The following is a 22,019-nucleotide window of genomic DNA, read 5'->3' as shown; positions in this document are numbered from 1 at the left end:
ACACACACACACACACACACACACACACACACACACACACACACACACAAAGACAGTATGGTCAAACTACAGGAGCCAGTAGAGGTTTGGGGGAAAAGAGTACTATGATGAAAATATCCGGGAAAATTAATCAGGGTATTGGTTTGAAAGCCATCACCGGCCCATTGCATTTATATCCATATATATTAAGTGTACAGTTGTTTCTGTATAAAAGCATTTGCATATTTAAGAAGAAGAAACATTTAAGAATGTTTCCTAAGGATAGGAAACATTGATAACACAGAAGCCTGTATATTCAGTGCTTGGTAAAGACAATTCTACACGTGACATTAAGTCTGTTTAACTTTTTTGTTAACTTCATCAAATAAAATGGCTAAAATAAACACATTTTGACACTTAAAGAAGTAGGCTACAAATATATAGAAAATGTGTTTATGTCGAACACCCATTGCTTGATGTCAGATAAATTAAACATTGATTCCAACAATAGCACACTACAATTTCAATGTATTCTATTTACCATCATGTTGTTTTAACAGCAAAAAGAAAGCCTAATTGACATCTTAGGAATATAGAAATACTTGAGGAGATGAGGACTTGCGGAAAAACATTTCTAGACTCCTATAAGTTACTTCTATATCTGGGTGGGGAAATAAAAATGGCTTATTTACTCCTTAAAGATTCTGAATTGGGAAACATGCACAAGTTTTCTGTTTTTTTCCCACACCCCTCCTAATTCTTATGAAAAGAGGGACAATCTCTAGTTATAAAGGGATTATGTACAATTAGGGTACTGCCTACATGGGTGAGCCCCAATTTCTATCCATCTGACTCTCAGATCCTCTCACCATCCTGTGTTTAAGATGATCTCCCCACAGTAAGAACCAAACTTTGTATTAATAACCACATAACACATATGATGCAGATACTTGGTAAGTGCAATCATTGGTAATAAAACATGGCAGATTTATTCACAAAGCATGGATGTACAAACAAATAAGCAAATCTACATGGCCTCTAAACCAAACAATTTCAACAAAGAAATAATCTTTCATAAGAAAGTTTTAGTGTAAGTGAAGAATAGTTTGTCTATCCAGAAAAAAAAGAAAACAAACAAAAAAACAGAATACAGGAAAAAGGAAAGCTCTCAGCACTAAATGTAGGCAACCCCCGATTTTTAACACTTCCACTTGTAACTACCATCTAGATACAAATTGGGCATTTGACCAGTGGTCACCAATAATGAGAATCTATAAATAGATCCACCCTTCTTCACATGGTAACCTTCTCATAATTATATCATTACCATATTCAAATATTTACTCTTGAAGTCGTCTTTGGTCTCTTACACTTAGTCGCTGTTTATTTCTATTTTTGTACCAATCATACTGAAATTTTGGTTTTCATACAGGTCTTTCCTATTAGACTGTGAACTTCTTGATGTTTCCATTTTCCTGTGTATTCTATATGCCTAACACAGTTCCTGGCACACAGAAAATATATTATAAATATTCTACAGATGAATGAAATGGGTAGTACGTAGAACAGATCAGAAGAGAGAAACATTAGTTAGACAACTGCCAATAATCCTTGAGTGAGTAGATAGAAGCATGGGTCTGGGCTGATGAAGAAAGGAATAAACAGACTCATTCGTTCCAAAAGAAAAAAACTGCAAGGATGTGTAAATCAGAAACATTTGATTCTTCTTTCTTGTAGCTCAAAATATCTTTTTATGCTAAAAGTTTAGTTAAGAGCTTCTATTTAAAAGGCCTAGAAGCACTGTCACTCCAGAAGCAATGAGCACACCAAGTGCTCAGACCCTGGTTTCTAAATACCATTCCGCACAAAGAAACAATGGTTCTTTAAAGAAATAGTTGACTCCAAACCTGAAGCACAGAAAGAACAATTTGATCATGAGAACACTTGTGTCAGAAAGCAAGGAAGTGCTCTAAGACCAGTAGGATCTATCAAAAGGACCAAGGACCAAGTTAAAGGGCTCCCACTGACCACATTTAGGACAAGTTGAGTGCAGGGGGATGAGGAAAAGGGTGTGGAGTGGGAGAAGGGAAAGGAAATCTCTTATTTATAGAAGAATGCCAGTAAATGTGAATGACTGAAATAGAAAATCACCATTTTGTAACCCCCAATGTAAAAATCAATTTAGGCAAAAATCATCAATATATGCTAAAGCTATTAGGTGAAAGGCTGTTCAGAAACAGAAAATTCACCTAGTGCCAAAGTATTACCTCACAGACTACTTTGCAAGGCAAAGGGGAAAATGTATCTCTAAAATGGAAAGATCTGGCTGTCACCACCTTAATTAACTAAGTCATCAAATTTGGCATCATTCAGAATAATAAGACAACTTGATATTATGTGATTCATGAAATAACAATATGAAATAAACATCATCGCCTATGAAGCATTCTCACCAAAAATGTTTAACCCAATCTAATCAAGCATCTAGACCAAGGGTTAAGCCTTTTGTCCTGTGGATTCCTTTGGCAGTCTGGTAAAGTCTACAGAACCTTTGCCAGAATAATGTTTATAATGCATAAAATACATAAGATTACAATGGACAATTATACTGAAATATAGCTGTCAAGCTATCTGCTTAAATTTTAATACAGTAATATTTTTGCTTGATTATTCAAATTTATCCTAATTTCTAAGCAATAAATGAGCATAAATATTTTGAGATAAATTTAACATGATATGAAAACATCTGAAATTTCTCTTGGTGACAAAGTTACAGGTAGTGCTAATACCCCTGTGAAAGGTTTCTTACATTCACAATTAAAGGAAATGCTAAAATTCAGTTAGGGTATGGCTGCTCAACCATGGCACCACTGACATTGACATTCTGATCTAGATAATTCTCTCCTTGTACATTGTAGGATCCTTAGATGCATCCTTAGCCTCTATCCACTTGATGCCAATAGCAGCCTTGCACCCAGTTGTGATAACCAAAAATGTCTTCAGGCAAAGCCAAACGTCCCTATGTGGGGGAAGAGAGGAGAGAGGACAAAAATCACCTCAGTTGAGAACCACTGAGTTAAAATAAAGATGTAATTTTTTCCCCATCCAAAGTTCCGACTCCCTGTATTCTATTCACAGACCCTACAGAGTATGTGAACTGAGTTAAGTACCTTTGCTCTAGACCTACCTTCCAGTCTAAGAAGACAGAGGGGAGTAGGATAGTGAGATTTAAACCACAACATGGGGAAACAAATAAACTGAGAATATGAGACACTCTACAAGAAAACTGGCCTGGACACTTAGATGAATGTCATTTTTAAAAGCTAGGGAACTATTCTATATTAAAATAAATAAAGAGACAACAACTAAAGGCAATATGCAAGCCTTGACGGGATGCTGGTTAAAAAAGAAAAAAAATGCCTCTAATACACTCTTGGAACAATTGGGAAATTCTGAATATGGATTGGATGTTATATGAGATTTTGGAATTATTATTAATTTTCTTAAGTGGATTGATGGTATTGAGATTATGGGAAAATGTCCTTATACTCAGGACATGAACAATAAAGTATTCAGGAATGAAACATGATGCCACCTACAACTTACTTTCAAATGATTCAGCAAAAAATACACACAGATAAACAAATATGGCAAAATGTTAAAAATGGTTTATCTAAGTCAAGTACATATGACTAACATGTTCTATTCTTTCACTTTTCTGTATGTTTTGTAGTCTTCACAATAAAAAGTTGGGGGAAAGAAACTATATTTTTCAAACATTAAATAGATAAATAATGCAAAATATCAGAGAGAAGGAAAAACATTAAATTTGTAACTGTTAATCTGCCTGAAGATGGCATTCTTGTACAACTTCAAATATGGAGGAAAGAAAATCGATAAATTTCAGTCAAGTTTTAATGCTGCAGAAGAATAATACCATATATAGAAACGAATTCCTTAGAAGCTGAATGAGAAGGCAGCTGAGATGGACAACCATTTACCACAGGCATTACCCAGATACTGTGTAAAAATCTCTTCCCTTGCTTCTACACTATAATATTAGCTGCTTACAGAGAACAATGATATTACAAAATCATTTACAGCCAACTCTGAACTATGAAATTGCCTATTACAGGTAAAGTAATAGCAAAAGTCTTTTTTTCCCCCCTCTACCAAAGTGGTTAACACAGATATACTAACTAATCATTTTATTTCCTTTCTATTCTTCAGAAGTGATACCCTACTTTATAAAACCTAAACTTGCCTGCCCTCTATCGGCCTTCTATCATACTGTGGTCCTCTAACTGGTCTCTGCTTTCAGTCTAGACCATTCTGCACATTGCTTTAGGATTAATCTTCTAGAATGTTTTCATTCTGTCATACTTCAGCTCAAAAACCTTTGCTTTCATTTGGAAAGTTATTCATTACTTTCCAAACAAGTGCCAAGTTTTACAAGCTGGTACTCAAGGATTTCTACAATCTGATGTTTACCTCCCTTTCTAGCCTGATTTCCTATTACCCATTGATAATCTCTATTCTGGATACGGTGGTCTAATTGTCCCTCTAATTCATCACACTATCAAGGCTTCCTTGTCTTTGTTAAGGCTGTGTCCTTCCTAGAATATTCATCTCATCCTTCTACCTATCCAATGCCTCTTCTTCCTTCAAAGGTCATTTCAAATTTCATTTCTAGATAACATATATTAAGAAAACAAATATACAAACACTCTAAAATATGAACAAAAATAACCTCAGCATTATTTTTAAGAGTGAAAAAGCTGAAACAAACTTCTAAATAAGAAGGAATTGGTTACTTAATAAACTATAGTATAGCCAATGGATTACACTGTCATTAAAAATAGGATTGCAGACTTCACATCCACTAGGATGGTTACTATCCAAAAAAACAAAACCAACCAACCAAACATCATCAACAACAAAAAGTGCTGACAAGGATGTGGAGGTACTAGAAGCCTTATGCACTGTTGGTGGGAAGTAAAATGGTGCAGCCATTTCAGAAAACAGCATGGCAATTCCTCAAAAAAGTAAAACTAGAACTACCATATGATGCAGCAATTCCACTTCTGTGTATATACCCAAAAGAACCGAAAGCAGGGTCTTGAGGAGTCATTTGTACATCCATGTAATAGCAACATTATTCATAATAGCCAAGAGGTAGAAGCAACCCAAGTGTTCACTAACGGATGAATGGATAAACAAATGTGGTATATATGCACAATGGAGTATTATATTCAGCCTTAAAAAACGAAGGAAATTCTGACATTTGCTATAGCATGGATGAACCTTGACGATGTTATGCTAAGTGAAATAAGCCAATCACAAAAAGACAAGTACTGTATGATTCCACTTACATGAGGTACATAAGCAGTGAAATTCACTGAGACAGAAAGTAGAATGTGGTTGTCAGGGGCCAGGGAAGGGAAAACAGGGAGTTGTTTAATGGATTATAGTGTTTCAGTTTTGCAAGATGAAAAAGTTCTGGAGATTGGCTGCACAACAATGTGAATACACTTAACACTACTGAACTGCATACTTAAAAATGGTTAAGATGATAAATATTATGTTATACATATTTTTTACAATTAAAAATTTTTTGAAATACGACTGCAAAATATTTAATAACACAAAAATGTTTAACATATATTGTTAAGTGGAAACAGTTTTCAAAGTAGTATGCCAGTATGATCCCAATTTTCTAATTTAAAATAAGCATACATATTTCCAAAAAAAAATTGCACGGACATATACCACAATATTAACAATGGTTACCGCCAAATGACAAAATTATAAGGAATTTTTATTTGTTTGTGCTTTTTTTGAATTTTCCAAATGTTTTCCTATGAAAACTTATTACTTTATATTTATTAGTCAGGGTTCTCCAGAGAAACAGACCCAATAGGATATTTTTAAGAGAGTTATTCAAGGAATTGGCTCACCACCCAGTTGTGGAGGCCAAGAAGTTCTACAATCTGCCTTCTGCAAGCTGGAGAACCAGGAAAGCCAATGGTATAATTCAGTCTGAGGCCAAAGGCCTGAAATACAGGCGGCTGCTGGTATTAAGACCCGGAGTCCAAAGGCCTAGAACCAAGAGCTCTGATGTATGAGGGCCAGATAATTCGAATGTCCCAGCTCAAGAGGAGAGAACAAATTCACCCTTCCTTTGCCTTTTCTGTTTTATTCAGGTCTTCAAAGGATTAGATGATGATGATGCCTGCTCACACTGGCAAGGGCAGATCTCTTTACTCAGTCTACTGAATTAAATGCTAATTTCATCCAGAAACACCCTCAAAGACACACTTAGAAATAATGTTTTACCATCAATAGTGGGGATCCCTTAGTCTAGCCAAGTTGATACATAAGATTAACTATGACACTCTATTAATCAGGAACGATGCTATTACAAAAGTTCAGTTTCAGCCTTATACCTACCTCCACTATGAATCTTTCTAATGACTATAACCCTCAGAAAACTAGCTTTCCTTTGAAGTTGGAATACTTAACGATCTATATCAGCACTTTACAAACTTTTTTGATCCTGTATCCCAACAGTTAAAAAAATTTTAAGCAATCACCGTTTACAAATTATATAGGGTACAACTGTATTAATGCAGGTAATATAAAATTGTGCTAAATGGAACATTTTAAAGATAGAGAGAAAAGACTTTTAAAAATAATCTAGTTTATTAATTAATGGCAAAAAGTACTTTTTACTCTATTTTTAATCAATAGCAATGTGATTGCACTATACCTCATTATTATTAAAAATCTTGATTTAAACTTTATGAAATGGTGATTCAAAAGTCTGGCTCTAAGTTCAATTTATTTTTATACCTGGCTTTTAATGCCTATTATAGAAAATTTAAAAAGATACTCACAAATATATGTAGAACTAAATGAAAGAAATCACTGATCACACTTCCTAAACTCTCTATTTTGAGATTTTTAAAACAGGGTAGAAAACTCCAGTCCGGGTTTTTAATGAGTTCATCATTTAACAAAATAACATAATGATGGAATATTTCCAAACATCTGTTTTCAAAACAGATTTACCATAGCTTGAGTGTTTCTAGAAGATCAACTACTATTATATATTTTCTTATTCATTATTTAAAAATAAAAACAAACAAAAACACCCTGTGGAAACAGATTTAATGTGTGCGTCTGTCTGTCTGTGTTTTGTGTCTGTGTGTTTCACTATCTGTTTGGTTAAATATTACTGACAGTCACATGCCATTTCTGAAAAGATCAGCAAATTTGGAATGCTTTTTCTTATTAAAAAAAACACAAAACATACATAACATAGTCTTAAGTTTGACGGCTATTTTGAGTACTTTATGTATGGAAGAGCTTGTACTAAGAATAGGAGAATCCAACTCTGTGCTTTATTTATTTGTGGTTCCACTGTTAGTATTCATCCAAGATGTGATTTCTCTTCAGGAATCATTTTAGGTTAATTAAACATTTTATAAGAGTTGGTTTAGTTAAAACTAGATAGCATAATTTGTAAACCCAATTAACTATTCATGTAAGGCTATTACATGACAAGGATGAACTAAGTGAAGGATACCACTCTTAATCCCTTGAGCTTACTCACTTATCTGTAATTTGACTATCTGATAAACATACAGACTGATTGAAGATGCTGGTATCAATCCTCATAATAAATATTAGTAAAGGTTCATTTCTTTTTTCTTTAGATAAAAAATGAATATTCCTTAAGCTGGGTGGAATCTTACAAAGGAGTTTAGACTTAATCCACAAGACTGTAGTGAGTCATTATAGACTTAAGACACGAGTGTTGAATAGATCACTCTAGGAGAGTATTAGTGAGGAGGGCCAAGTATAGAACCTAGGAGGACTCCAACATTTCTGAAGAAAGAAGTGAAAGAAAGATATAAAGAAAAGCTTGTGATAAAGACGAGAAGGAACATCCAAGAAGGTGGGAGAAAAACCAGGGAAGAAAAATCAGCTCAGAATTGGCAAATAAAACACTAAGGCAAAAACCTCCTTTAGATTTGGAAATTAGGAAGTGACCACATCACATTGGGAAGCAATATCAAGTCCAATACAGGGGGTGGAAGCAGAATGCAGAGGTTAGAGTGAAATAGGTAAGGAAATTAACACACAATGGCTATTGTTTCAAGAGACTCAATTATGAGATTACAAAACAAAATATATAGTACAATCTCATTTGGGTATAAAAACTTTATATAGCTATATATAATGTATGAAAAAGTATATGACAAAATGTTAACGGTGGTTATATAATAGGCTTTTCCTGACCACAGTATCTAAGCACATCCTCCCCTTACTCTATCCCCCATCCAACACACATATCCCTATTATTCTCTACTAGTAGCATTATGGTTTGTGTACTTTATAGTACTTTCTCAAATTATAACTATTTATTTACCTGCTTATTTCCTGTCTCTCTCTCTACATCATAAAATTATATTTGTTTCATTCATCTTCCTATACCACACCCAGCACAGATGAATGTTGGATGAATGAATGAATAAATGAATGACTCTCATGGAAAAGGAGGTAAGCACACACAAGCCACTAACAATATCTCATATAAGTTCACGTGTATTCAAAACAATCTAAAAACCTAAGTTGAGAATACGCTACCTTGTTTGTATAACATTACCTAACTTTCTAATATTTGATTCTAGATTTCTACCTTTCCCGTAACACAGTATAATATATTGGTTAAGAAAACTAGCCATAAAGTGAGTTAGATCTCTGTCATTTATTAGTTGTGTGACCTCTGACAACTTTCTTACATTCCTCTCAGTTTCCTCGTTTATAAAATGGGATGGCAACAGTGTCTTCCTCATAGGAATGTTGTAACATTTAAATGAAATATAATTTACATAATCTATGTACTTGGCACATAGTAGACATTCAATAAATAATTGCAACTACTACTATTTACCATTATAAACATCTTAAGCCTTAACATTTGGACTGTGCCATACAAAGTTTTAAAATAAATTTAAACTTTAGGCTTCTAAGCCTCCTCTATTGGTGTCCCTTGCTTGAGTGCCCCCAGTTTGGGTTGGGCGGGGGGAAGCAAACCAATATGGGCAGATATAATTTACTGTCAGAAAAGTAGTCAAAGCATAGAACAGTGGTCCTCAAAGCCATGCCAGTAAAAGGAAAGAAAAAAGAGTAGTGGAAAATGATGATGAAGCTAGAATAAATAGTAGCCTAAAACAGAAGCAATTTTTGATAAAAACTGTTTGTGAGAGAGAAGAGGGATGATGAGGCAGAGAAGCTAGAAATAATGCTTTGGAAGACATTTGAATAAAGGTCAAAATTCAGTCCATGGGAGTAGAGTGGATGATGTAAATATTACAATCTCTGAGTTGGATGGGACTTTCAGAGATCATCTGGCTCAACTTTCTACCGAATATATGAATCCTTTCTACAAGGGGTCTTTCTGCCTCCACTTGAAAACATTCAGTAATAGAGAACTGACTACTTCAAAAGCAGATTATTACTACAAAACAACTATAATTGTTTTAGGAAAAAAATTATCTCTTGTAGTAAACAGAATTCTGCCTCCCTGAACTTTGCATCACCGTTTCTAGTTCAATTACATTACAGAAATAATAGTGTAAATAATTCTAGTCGCAGGAAAGTAATATTACAAAGGAAGAAAGTGCAGAAAAAGAGGGCCAATGAGAGCTCAGAGCAAGGGGTGGGGCCAATACATGTAAGAGGTAAGGAACAAAGCAATCAGAAAAACCATCCTACAGAAGCCAAGGGAGAAGTGTCCAGGAAGAAAGTGTGAAAAGTAGTGTCAACATGCTGCAGACAGAGAGGTCAAGAAGGTTATTAACTTCAGAAAGGATACTGGATTAGAACAGTCTTAGGACAGTGTTTGGGGCAGACGCCATACCACAGGAGGTTAAGTAAGTGATGAAGTAACAAAAGCAACAATATCAACATATTTTTGGTGATGAAAGAAAAGCGATTAGAGTTGAGCAAGAATTATTTAGGCCATGGGAGGCTGGAGCACATTTATAGGCAAACAGCAAGAAATCAACCGAAGGGTGAGATTAAAAGAAACAGGAAAAAGTGGTGGAGAAAGGAGATGAGAGAGAAAGAAGAGTTAGATACTCATGGGAATGAGATGGGGTGGAGAGGAGGAAGCAGAAAAAAAGATAAAGAATAATCATACCCAGAGACTATGAGGCACATTGGGCTATGCCCCACCTTGAGAAAAACAGGACTTTGTCAGGCAGCAGTAAGAAAATGAACAAGCTGATCCAGAAAAGTTGCCTTCCATCCTACTCTTCTGCCTAATGCCCTTATCCATGATGGGCAGGCAGATCAGCTGGGACTTGGGTGAACCTGGATTGCCTCACTCCTACCACTAGTTCTGAAAATTCTCTTAAGTCCTAAGATCAAGAGTGCAATGAAAATACGTTATCTATGAAATAAGGAAGGATGACAGAGGAGAGGGAAGCAACAGAAAGACAATAATAAGATGAATTACATCATTACTAATATTTGACTAAACACTACATGGTTCATAATTGCTTGCTTTCATTCAGATTATTTTGTTGGTCTTCCTAACAACCTAGCAAGAAAAACATTTCTGAGTGAATCTGTGAATGAATGAATCATTGATCCCTATTATGTGGATAGAGAAACAGGTTCAAGGGTAACTTGGCTTCAAACCATTTAGCTACTTAGTTGTGAAGTTGCGACTTGCATTCAGATCTTCTGATTCAAAATTCCATGTCTCTGTCACCAAACCACACTGCCTCTCCGGAGAGAGAAAAAACCCCCAAAAACCTATGTTTTTCACTACTGCCTCCCATCCATTTCAGCACCCAGTGCTCTACTTTTCTGTCTTCTTTTTCTCCTTATCAGATCAATTACTGATCCAATAACAATTATTTAGAAGAACAAGTCCATCTTGTTGGGGGTTTTTTTAAGATTTTTTTTGATGTGGACCATTTCTTTTAAAGTCTTTATTGAATTTGTTAGAATATTGTTTCTGTTTTATGTTTTGGTTTTTTGGCCGTGAGGCATGTGGGATCTTAGCTCCCCAACCAGGGATCGAACCTGCACCCCCTGTGTTGAAAGATGAAGTCTTAACCACTGAACTGCCAGGGAAGTCCTCTATGTCCATCTTGTATTAAAAATAAATGATAGCAATAATTAACATCTGATTGTGATCATTTTTTAAAGACTATTTTTTAGGGCAGTTCTGGGTTCAAATAATTTTATAAGACTGGGACTGCTAGAAAATTATTACTCAAGGAAAAAGACACTTTTCATCAGTATAATTTACTATTTTTGTTAACAAAAGGATAATTCCTGAGCTGCAATGAGGGACAAATACGCTACTATGGGCTATCAAGATGAGAAGACAAGTACTTATTTATATGATAGCATTAATTTGTTAGTATTTCTTGAAAGCCCAAATCTTTAGGTTTAAATTTTAGCTTCAGTATTAAGATAACTGTGAGCAATAATGTATATGATATACAATTTTTTAACATTTTAAGTACTTTAAAAATTACGATTAAACTAGATTCTGTCAGATGATAAATCTTATATAGTAGAGAAGTTTATTATTTGTGTCTCAGCTGTATGAAAGAAGCTTAACTATACCATTTACCAGAAATTGGCTCTTAAAATTCCAAAAATGTTGTGGCAAGTGCTTTTTTTCTTTTTTACTTATATTTCCCAACACATGTGCATGCTCACATACAGATGCACATACAAACATTCAATAAGTAAAGGGAAAAATCACCTAAATAATCACATAAGAAAGATCTTTTTAAAGCCCTCAGGATGTGTACTAACACTATACAGGTTTGTGATTTGTGAAAAATAGATCTAAATTCACCAAGTAAGCAAGATAACTTCATGATGAGTCTTCAGAATAGTTCTTAGAATTTAAAAATTTCCTATAAATAAAATGACTTACAGATCTCTTTGTTACTCACATCACTCTGTTATTGGTCAAGTCAGTCATACAATCAACTGGGTCATTCCATCATTGGATGACTTGATTTTTTTTTTATATATATACAGCAGGTTCTTATTAGTCATCAATTTTATACACATCAGTGTATACATGTCAATCCCAACCTTCCAATTTATCACACCACCACCACCACCCCCTGCCACTTTCCCCGCTTGGTGTCCATACGTTTGTTCTCTACATCTGTGTCTCAATTTCTGTCCTGCAAACCAGTTCATCTGTACCATTTTTCTAGGTTCCACATATATGCGTTAATATACGATATTTGTTTTTCGCTTTCTGACTTACTTCACTTTGTATGACAGTCTCTAGATCCATCCAGTCTCAACAGATGACCCAATTTCGTTCCTTTTTATGGCTGAGTAATATTCCATTGTATATATGGACCACATCTTCTTTATCCATTCATCTGTCAATGGGCATTTAGGTTGCTTCCATGACCTGGCTATTATAAATAGTGCTGCAATGAACATTGGGGTTCATGTGTCTTTTTGAATTATGGTTTTCTCTGGGTATATGGCCAGTAGTGGGATTGCTGAGTCATACGGTAATTCTATTTTTAGTTTTTTAAGGAACCGCCACACTGTTCTCCATAGTGGCTGTATCAATTTACATTCCCACCAACAGTGCAAGAGGGTTCCCTTTTCTCCACACCCTCTCCAGCATTTGTTGTTTGTAGATTTTCTGATGATGCCCATTCTAACTGGTGTGAGGTGATACCTCATTGTAGTTTTGATTTGCATTTCTCTAATAATTAGTGATGTTGAGCAGCTTTTCATGTGCTTCTTGGCCATCTGTATGTCTTCTTTGGAGAAATGTCTATTTAGGTCTTATGCCCATTTTTGGATTGGGTTGTTTGTTTTTTTAATATTGAGCTGCATGAGCTGTTTATATATTTTGGAGATTAATCCTTTGTCAGTTGCTTCATTTGCAAATATTTTCTTCCATTCTGAGGGTTGTCTTTTCATCTTGTTTATGGTTTCCTTTGCTGTGCAAAAGCTTTGAAGTTTCATTAGGTCCCATTTGTTTATTTTTGTTTTTATTTCCATTACTCTAGGAGGTGGATCAAAAAAGATCTTGCTGTGATTTATGTCAAGCAAGTGCTTCTTAAAATATGACATATTTGAGATATTTTAAATTACTATGATTAAAAAATAATCTCTACTAACTTCCATCACATCGATCTTCGGTTGGACATTACAGTGTGGTTTTTTTTTTTTCTTGCATATATCAGTATTTCTAAATTGGGGGAAATCAAGTTGAAGCTAAAGGAATAGAAAATAAGAACAAAGTTGTGCTAATCTAATTTGCTTTTTCCTTACATTCCCATTTGACATGTATGAGACCCTGGGCCTTGTAGGAAACTCTGAATACAGGTGTTTCCTGAAGTTCCTTATTTACTTTGATTTAGTGACAAGAAGGAACAGTAAGAGAGAAATTTGGCCAGAAGGATAAAAGTATAAATATTTGTAATATTAAATTTATGTATTTTTAAATGGCTATAAGTACTATTTCACGTGTGACATTCTTATCAGGAATAAAATCACAAATATCCTCAAAAAACAACATAAATATATTTTTAAAATCTAGATGTTATTAAAAATAAAAACAATATCTTTTTTCCCCAGCACTCATCAGAGACTTAATACACTAAAATAACATACTATAGCAGCCGTTGAAATTAATGAAGGGTTCACAGGCCTGGAACTGAATGATAAAACTGTACTGTGAAAAAAATCTGTCTCTAGCATGTAAAAACTTGAATGAAATCAAAATATAACTTGGATGCTTTATTATACTCCTTTAGGGCATTGATATTACTGTATTACTAGTGAAATTTTTGTCAAGGTAAATCAGATAAGAACACTGGTATTCTGTTCTTGGTGTCTTGACCAAAGATTAACAAATAAAACCTAAAATCGCTCATTCAAAGTTATTGGAGAGTACAAATGTCTTAAATATGCAAACCAGTAGATACTTATTAACATTTCTACAAAAAGAGTAAATTTAAAAGAAAATCTGTATAATCGACCCTACCTTGAAAATAGTTGCTAAGAGAAAATTATATATTAATGTTTTCCTAAGAAAGACAAAAATGACACTAGGATTTATCCACTGTTTTGGGTTATCCCTGCCTTGCTTCTTTCTAGAGTAAAAACAATCTAGTGTTAAGTCTATCTTTGTAAATAAAATACATTTTGTATCTAGATCCTTGAAGAGAATGGTCTTCAAATAATCTAAACAAGTATGTACTCTATAAATGTTAAGTAATAATAAAGATGATGCATTCAAGAAATTTTTTTTAGAGAAAATAAAGCAAAATAGCTAGAAACTCACCTGCAGTGAGTCAGTAAGTGGTTCAAGAATGAAAATATTAAATGTTAGTTTGAGGTATAAAGTAAATAACTATAAAGTTTATTAGTACTATAACCCCAAACCAACAATAAATTAGCATTTTAATTAATTACTGCTTGATATTACCTCTATACCTCCTCTCCCCACTGTTTGGGTCTCTTAGCCCAGTTCTGCCTCACAAGCTTCTCCACTTAGCTTGGATCTCATGGTCAATTACTTCAACAGTCTCCCTTGGATGTTCAATTCTCCCTTCCCTCATCCATCTTCAATACAATCTGTCTGCTTTGTTCCTGGCTGCAGAACACTGCCAGAGAAAATTTATGTAAAACATGCAGATTATACATTTATGAGTTCCAATCTCAGATGAGGCTCTGCTTAGCAGTCCTTTCACTTATTTATCCTCAAGCACTTCTCTTTCCCAATCCCCACAGTATTCGTAACAAATTTTCATTACTCTCATGTCCCCTAGCTTACCTCCATCAATCTCACACTCAAAAAGTAAATGTCTACCACATAGCAATAAAAAAAAGTCCTCAGATATGACTTCTTCCATCCATATCCAAACGTACCTAATTCTCACCTATACACAACTCCTAACTTTCTGAGGTACAGTATAGGTGTCTACTCTTTTCCAGAGTAAATCCCCCAACCTGCTGTTCTTGACCTCATCTTTCTGCACTTCATCTGAGACCTTGTCCTATTAATTATGCCCTGACTCTCCTGACTCTCCTATTGTCAATCTCATCAATCCATCAAAAAAAATGTTCAAGTACTAAATTAAAGTTCTTTCCTTCAACTCTATCTATTCAAGCTACTTCTTCTTGCCTCCCCTTCACTGGCAAACCTCTTTTTTCTCTCTGGTCTACCTCCTTAGTTATCCATCTTCCATCTTCACCACTCACTTGGCTCTGAAAAAGGTGAGGAATGACCTGATTTCTAAATTCAATTGCTTATATTCAGTCTTCATCTAACCTGACCTCACTGCTCTCAAAAATCAATGAAGGTAATAAATGTAGATGGAATGAAAGAATTAGAAAAATCACCGTTTGTAACCCTCCAATGCAATGACTGATTCAAACAAGGATCATTAATGGATGCTAAAACCGTTAGGTTAAAAGATTGTTAGGAACAGGATATTTACATGGCAATGAAGTATCACACTATCAATTATGTATTAAATAGTAGAGATCTGTCAGTTCTCACCTTTACCAAGTGATCAAGCTGGAATCACCAACAGGGGACAGCCTGACATTATGTGTCTCCTGATGTGATAAAGTGGTGGGTATATATATCATCTGTGTGGTATTCTTGCCAGAAATATTCTACCAGAATCAAATCATAAAGAAACAGACTAATTCAGAATATGGAAGATACCTGAGGACAAATGCCTCTACTTTTCAAAAGATAAACCCAAGAAGAAAGGGAGACAGTGGGACTAGTCCAGATTGGGAGAGACTAAAGAGACATACAAGCCAAATGCAATGTATGAATATTGACTGAATCTTGCAATAAAGGGAGAAAAAAAGCTCTAATTTTGGGACAAATGGGAAAATTTAAGTATGGACTATATGTTGAATAATGTTACTGAGTAATTGTTGACATTCTTAGGTATCATAATGGTATTGTGGTTACGTGAGAGAATGTCCCTGTAACTGGGAGATGCATGCTTAAGTATTAGGAATGAAGCATCATAATACCTACATCCTGTTTTCAGGTTTGGCAAAGGGGTGTGTGTGGGGGGGGTGTGTGTGTGTATGGTGTGTGTGTGTGTGTGTGTTCGTTCTACTATTCTTTTGACTTTTCTGTGGGTTTAAAATTTTTCAATAATAATAATAATGCACAAATGAAGGCTTACTAAGAACTGAACATAAGTAGAAATGAGTCAGATAGATGAAGGGGAGAAAGGGTGTGATAAGGAGAACCCTTCAGGAATAGTGAACAGTAGTGCAAAGGCTTGGAGGGAAGAGAGAGCTTATTGCCAGAAACCACAAGTAATTCAATCTGTCTATTTTAGGGGAACAGGGAGTTGTGGAGAGTCACTAGGCTAGAGAGATAAGTTGGGAAAAGAACTTAAATGAATTTATAAATCTGTTAAAGGAATAAGGAATGTGGGTTTCATCATGAGGAAAGCCACAGAAATAATTTAAGCTGAGAATGATATAATCAAACTTGTCCTTAAGAAAAATCACTGATTATAGTACTGAAAATGGATTGGAGAAGACTAATACTAGAAGAGACCAAACAGGAAACTTGTAGGTGAGAGATGACAGTAGCCTGAACTCAGATAATGGTAGAGGAGATGGAGAAAACTGGATAGATTCAAGATATACTCTTTTCAGTATTCCATACCCAAGTTTGTAACTGCCTACTGGGCATCTTCACCTACAAGTCTCAGAGATACCTAAAATTCAATATATCCAAAACTTAAATTCATTATCTACCATCTTTATCCACCCTCCCCTACCTGCCAAAAACGTTATTCCTTCTCTAGCTCAGTTAACAACACCATCTATGTAGTTTACCAAGCTAGAAACACTAGAGCCAACTTAACTCCCTGACCTCTCCACATTCTTCAAAGTCTATACCAACTTGAACTGTCCTATGGATTCTACCTTTAAAATTCATCACAAATCCATCCCTTGCTCTCCATTCCAACTGACACTGCTATAGTTTAGGATTTTACTTAGCCAAATTGAAAAACAAAACAAAATAAAAACAAAACAAGGGCACAAACTTTCTTGACATAAGAATTATGATTTCAAAATTTTACTTTATTCACTCCTCATGAGAAAAACATCATAAAATATGATGAATTACAATATTCATATACAACCCTTAAAATATGAAGAAAGGCATGAATAGTAAATGAAGACAGAAGGAATTATTCCCAGCAAGGTAACTGATGCAGATAACTATAGCTTACTCTTGATAAGGCTAAAACTTTTTGTATAAGGCACTTTTGAAATTTTTAATTCTTATACATTTTTATGACTTTTCAAACAGCATATTTTGAAAACAAGGTAACCTATTCTTTATAACTTAATTTCACCATTTTAATAATCAGTTTTTTGTTTTGTTTTGTTTTTTTGCGGTACGCGGGCCTCTCACTGTTGTGGCTTCTCCCGTTGCGGAGCACAGGCTCCGGACGCGCAGGCTCAGCGGCCATGGCTCACGGGCCCAGCTGCTCCAAGGCATGTGGGATCTTCCCAGACCGGGGCACGAACCCGTGTCCCCTGCATCGGCAGGCGGACTCTCAACCACTGTGCCACCAGGGAAGCCCAATAATCAGTTTTATACTGTGTTGTAATAGTGATACCCTCAGGTGCTACTGAAGTTAGTCAGTCTGCCCCTAGTTGGAAGAGCTCCAGATTATGGTGATAATACTAGTTCTTTTACTAGTTTGTTAGCAATATATTCTTAGAACTTCTCTCTTCTCCCTAGAGAGGTTGACAGCAGTTACTATTCTCTGCCTAGCTTTCTATATTCCTGCTTTGGCACCATCTAATTTGATTCTTCTGAAACAAGTAACTCTTTATTAACTGAGGTATAATTGACATATAACATCATATTAGTTTCCGGTACATTAACTAACTCATATAGTATTTTACAGTTGACATAGCATCTTAACACACATTACCTCATTTAATTCTCACAATAAGTTTATAATGCAGGAATTATCACTATTCCTACTTCAAAGATGAGAAAACTGAGGCTCAGAAAGATTGAGTAATTTATCTAAAGTCATAAGGCTGGTAAATAGCAAAAGTGATTCCAACTTTTCAATCTTTTCTTCTTCTTTCACCAAATTAAGCTTGTTATAAAGAAATTAGAGTCAAAAGGGGCCCATAAGAAAAAAAAAGATGAGATTCATGTACAAGCTTTGAACTTTTCTTCATCACAACATACACAATTAATTAAAACACTTTAGCTTACTTTCTCTCCTTTCTTCGCAGTTGAAGCTACCAGGAAAAGAAATCTAGATAGAGAAAATACTATTTATCTATTTCCAATTTCAAAAACCTATGCACCAGTTACAAACAATTCAAAACATAATAGTTCAAATCTGCAGTAAAGTAAGGCTGCCATTTTCAGGAAAAAATTTTTTGACTTCAGATTTGAAGACAACTAAACAGACTAAAGAATATCTGCATTATGTCACAGATTTCCTTTTAATTTTCCCTCAACCGCCTCCCCCTGCAAAGAGAGAGAATTGCTAGAGGACTTAAAGTTTAATGTAACCCACCAAACAATGCCCACTGAAAATATTTTCCAATCTGGTGGGAGTCAAGAACATTTGCTCAGGCCCTTACCAGAATAACACAAACTACAGGATTAGAACATTACTGATATGTAGGGTCAGATAATTCTTTGTTGTGTGTGGGGGGTAGGATGGAGTAGGACATGTCCTGTGCATCCTAGGATATTTAGCAATAGCACCGCACCCTCAGTTGTGACAATGAAAAATGTCTTCGGACACTGCCAAACGTTCCCTAGAGGGCAAAACTGCCCCTATTTTAGTACCATTGGTTTAGATGTTAGGGCCCTGGGTCTTTGAAAAAGGAGGTCTCCAACCAGCCCTGTATAATTTTTAAAAATCAATTTTGTTTTTAAAATTTGGATTTTTAAAAATAAGATGGTAATAGTACAAGAAGATAGCTAAATAATATATATGCCATCCTCCTTTAGGTTAAAGCATTTTAGAGGATTTTGTAACATGAATCGCATCTACTGTCACCTCTTCCCCTCCATCCCAAAGTTGGGGAATGTCCAGTTCTCTCCCTACTCTGCTAGTAAAATGTCAAATACTTACATACATATATACATACATACTTATATATACATAGGATCTAAACAGTTCTAACTTGCAAATCCCCATTTCTTGCCTTACACTGTCTCATTGTGGTTCTTGAGCCATGCATTCTAGAGATTCAACCTTCCACTCTTCAGATTTCCTCATCTGGTTCCTGCCATCTATTTGCGAAGCAAGCAGGAAGTAAGCTGATGACCTTTAAGATCTTTTCCAGCCCTAATATCCAATGGCAAAAATACTCCTTCAACTTTTACTTACTGACTCCCAGCTGACTAAACCACCTCCTGAGATCACTTAAGTCATTAATCCTAACTTTTTTCTTTCTCCACTCTTTATAGCAATCCATGAGGAATACAACCAAACAGTATATCAACTGTTTAAAACATCACTTATTAATACCAGTGATCAGTTGATTGTTTCCTGTCCAGAACTATTTTAAACATGGAAATTAATCTTAAAAGAAAAACTTTTCAGGGAGCTGATACTATTTATGAGTGAACCACAATTCACTCATTGAGATGGAAAGTATATTAGTGGTTGCCTAGGTCTGGGGCTGGGGTGGGGAGTATGGGGAGTTTCTTTTTGGGGTGATGAAAATATTCTAAAATTAGATTATGGTGATGGTTACACAATTATGTAAATATACTAAAAATGGATGAATTTAACACTTTAAATAAGTGTACTTTTACTCAATAAAGTATGTAAAAAGCTAAAAGCAGGAAAAGAATTTTAATCAACTTTTAGTGATAGGAAAGGAATGTGATTAAGAGCAAATTCTGCAGTTTGCCATTTCAAGTGTTATGTAAGATTTGATTTTAATTCTGACATAAAAACTTAATACCTATTCAGAAATAAACCTTAACTTTTCCAGAAAACAAACATATGCATTAGTAACTTTGGATAATTTAAAAGCAACGGAAAACACTTCAGAAAGCCCAGTGTTAGAGTAACAATACCTCTCCAAGACCAAAATATATTAATATCATCAACAACAAGAAAATGTGAACAGTCTTTATAGTTTGGAATGCATTCTTTATAAAGAAAACCATAAAACATTTATTTCTTTTAAAAGTGACCCTCAGATTGTAATGTCTGTCCTGATAGTGCAATAATTCTGAAATTAACAAGCATAATTTTAAAACAGCCAAATCACAACAAAATCTCAAACATCTAATCCCTCAAACCACAACTATCAGTCGCCCAAAATTTGTACGCATTGATCATTTTTACCAAAACCTATCATTAGCAATGATGACCACTATGAACAATCAAGTAAGACCTATTTCTAGGAAATCAGACTCTGACTGCAATACAAATACAGTCAAACAAACAAATCCCATCATTCCATCTGTTCTATCACAACTGCTTAGAAGTCATTAAGGCTCTGAAGGTACTTTTCCAACTAGAACACTTCATCAGATATAAAAGTCAACCTGACTGTCCATCAAAATCTGCAGTTTAAGTTACCACAGTAACACATATCTCAGTATACTATCATGACATCACTTGCCTTGTAAGCATTTACTCTTAAGATTGCCCTGGGGTTTGACAAATCAGATATAGAACCAATTAAAAGCAAAACACAAAAACATTCCAATTCAATTCTTCGAAAGTAAGGAGAGCCCCAATAAAGACCAAAATAAAGCTGGTGAAAGGGGAACTTTAAAAAAAAATTGCAACCCGGGTCAACCAAAATTCTAAAAATACCATCCCGAACTCAGTACACGGACAGACCAAGTGTTAATTATAATGGGCAGGCAAAAGTTCCCTTGTCAACGACAGGAGGGCAGGGAAGGCCTGCCTTTGTACCAATGCAGAGATGGAAAGACACATAATTGAAGAAAAATTAATTATTGAACAAATGCTTGCGAGCTAAATTGCCAAACTGCAAAACACCGAGTTATTTTCTGGGCTGGCTTTCGCCAGGGGGAAAAAATGACTTTTTAAATTTAAATTATTCCAGTAGGATCAAAAAGGGGTAAGGGCCCGGCTAGAAAAAGAAAGGTAAAGTTTGGGGGCAGCGTCTAAGGCGGGTGGTGGCGGTTCCACAGCCCGGATCCCCGAGAGGGGAGAGAGGGGCGAGAACGGCGTAGCGGCCGCGGGCTGGAAGCGAGAAGCACAGTTGCCGGCCCCGATCCCGGAGGGAGAGTAAGAAGGAAGAGGAGGTGGTGGTGGCCGGGAGGAATGGAAGCTTCGGCGCTGGTCAGTTGTGACCGAAACTCTGCCGGCTCCGGCAGGGGAGGAGACATAGGGGGTGGGGTCTCGGTCCTCTCTCTACAGGAGGTCGGGGTGAGGGTGGGCCGCGAAGCGCTGGGGGCCGCGTGCGGCCGGCCCGACACCTACCTGCGGGTCCCGGGCAGCAGCCCCAGAGCGAGGCCTAGTGCATCGCCGCCGCCTCCAACCCTCCACGTCGCGCCGAGGCTGCTGCTCCGCGGCCGCCGCCGCCCGGAGCCCGGCTGGGCCCGAGCCCGGCTTCCCGCCCCCGCCCCGCGCCGGCTGGCTAGTCGGCTGGGGGAGCACAGGGCCGCCCTCTCGAGCCCAGCTCCGCTCGGGGGTGAGAGGCGGCAGCGGCAGCTCCCTCACGTCTCTCCCGGGTGTCCTGTCAGCCAGCAGTTTCCCCCGGGTCCGCAGCGCCGCCTCCACCGCTCCTGCCACCGCCTCTCCCACATCCCCGGCCTCCAGAGGAGCCGCCGCCGCCGCCGCCGCCGCCGCGCCGCGACCACTACCCTAGCGCTTCTGCTCCTTGCTCCACTGGTTCCCCTCACTCCGCCCGCCTGCCTCGGCCCGGCTAGGTCCGGGGAGACAGTGTCCGAGGCCGCAGTGAGGCCGCCGCAGCCCCCAGCC

General features: G+C 36.5%; 1 protein-coding gene across 5 annotated transcripts in view; it reads right to left on the bottom strand.

Moving 5' to 3' along the window:
* Positions 1 to 21,669, bottom strand: part of VPS54 (VPS54 subunit of GARP complex) — a 111,048-nt gene extending 89,379 nt beyond the window's left edge. For 4 of the 5 annotated variants that reach the window (XR_003794842.1, XR_003794843.1, XM_029231503.1 and 1 more), the window contains exon 1: positions 21,519 to 21,669. The gene's annotated coding sequence lies outside the window, so the exon portion shown is untranslated. The remainder of the gene's footprint in view (positions 1 to 21,518) is intronic. The other variant, XM_029231504.1, reaches the window with a different exon arrangement.
* Between the last annotated feature and the right edge of the window lie 350 nt (positions 21,670 to 22,019).

This window comes from Monodon monoceros, unplaced genomic scaffold (genome assembly GCF_005190385.1).
Source record: "Monodon monoceros isolate NGI ecotype Baffin Bay Population unplaced genomic scaffold, NGI_Narwhal_1 Super_Scaffold_19, whole genome shotgun sequence".
Taxonomy (NCBI): Eukaryota; Metazoa; Chordata; class Mammalia; order Artiodactyla; family Monodontidae; genus Monodon; species Monodon monoceros.
Note: the sequence above shows the minus strand (reverse complement) of the source record. Positions and strands in the feature narration are given on the sequence as shown.